The sequence below is a fragment of the Gavialis gangeticus genome, unplaced genomic scaffold (genome assembly GCF_001723915.1).
Source record: "Gavialis gangeticus isolate Ggan-Ray unplaced genomic scaffold, GavGan_comp1, whole genome shotgun sequence".
Lineage (NCBI taxonomy): Eukaryota > Metazoa > Chordata > Crocodylia > Gavialidae > Gavialis > Gavialis gangeticus.
The window spans coordinates 21,742,615-21,743,543 of record NW_017728996.1 but is presented as its reverse complement, the minus strand read 5'-3'; the positions used below and the strand labels follow the sequence as shown (position 1 = coordinate 21,743,543).

Below are 929 nucleotides of genomic sequence, written 5' to 3'. Positions count from 1 at the left end.
CAAATCCACGGAGTACCTTCAACCAAATCCAGGTAAGGCAAACTCTGAAAGTTCCTCTAATAGTGATAGACTAAGACTACAAGTTGAACTTCTGCTGCATTGCCTCTTCCAAGGGTATATATTAGCCCCTCTGGGTTGTTAATATTGTTAGGGAATATGTAACACACAGCATATTCACAAAAGGCAAAGAGATCTCTCTTTATCCTGCCTCCTTTCTTTTTAAGCAACTTCATCTCCTCTTCCAGGTGCTATAACAAATATTAGGTAGTGAATTTACAGTGAATTTCTAATATCAGTTTCTAAAATAGGGAAAGGAAAGACACCTATATTGGCCACTGGATTGATCTGTTTGGGTCAAGATATGGAGCATTAAATGCTTGATCCAAAGTTTACTCCAACAGAAAGACTTCACTTGTCTTTAATGGAACAGAGTTTGATCTTGCAGTCTTTCCTTATGCAAGATTCTCGTTCATGTTGGTGACAGCTGTACCTACCTCATGAACACTGTGAGATATGTGGTTGGAAGGAAATATCAGTGTGTTTTTCCTGACTAGGGAAGTGTAGGATTAATGTATCGATAAGGCTTAATGAGCAGCTGGGATGCTTAAGATGCAGCTACTGAGGCCAGTGCCTTTAATTCCAGGAAGGCTCAATGCAAGGTAATTATTGTATTAGTAGGCTATTTTATGATTCAAATGAGGGGTGGATTGGAGGAAACACTTCAAAAATAATGATCTGTTTTTGACTCTCTACTGTGTGGGATACAGTGAAATTGCTAAGATTACCTTGTGCCTAAAAGCTTCATAGATTTCATAGACATTAGGGCTGGAAGACCTTGGAAGATCATTAAGTTTGGCCCCCTGCCCCAGGGGCAAGAAGTCAACTGGGATCACAGGATCCCAGCAAGATAAATGTCCAATTGACTCTTA

At 39.8% G+C, this 929-nt stretch overlaps 1 protein-coding gene across 3 annotated transcripts in view; it reads left to right on the top strand.

The window, feature by feature from the left end:
- SH3GL3 (SH3 domain containing GRB2 like 3, endophilin A3) overlaps positions 1 to 929 on the top strand; it is a 137,122-nt gene that overhangs the window by 104,004 nt on the left and 32,189 nt on the right. Inside the window, exon 1 of one of the 3 annotated variants that reach the window (XM_019504122.1) lies at positions 7 to 32. The exons of the other annotated variants lie outside the window; for them this stretch is intronic. The gene's annotated coding sequence lies outside the window, so the exon portion shown is untranslated. Of the gene's footprint in view, positions 1 to 6; positions 33 to 929 lie in introns of those variants that run through there. 3 annotated transcript variants of the gene reach the window in all.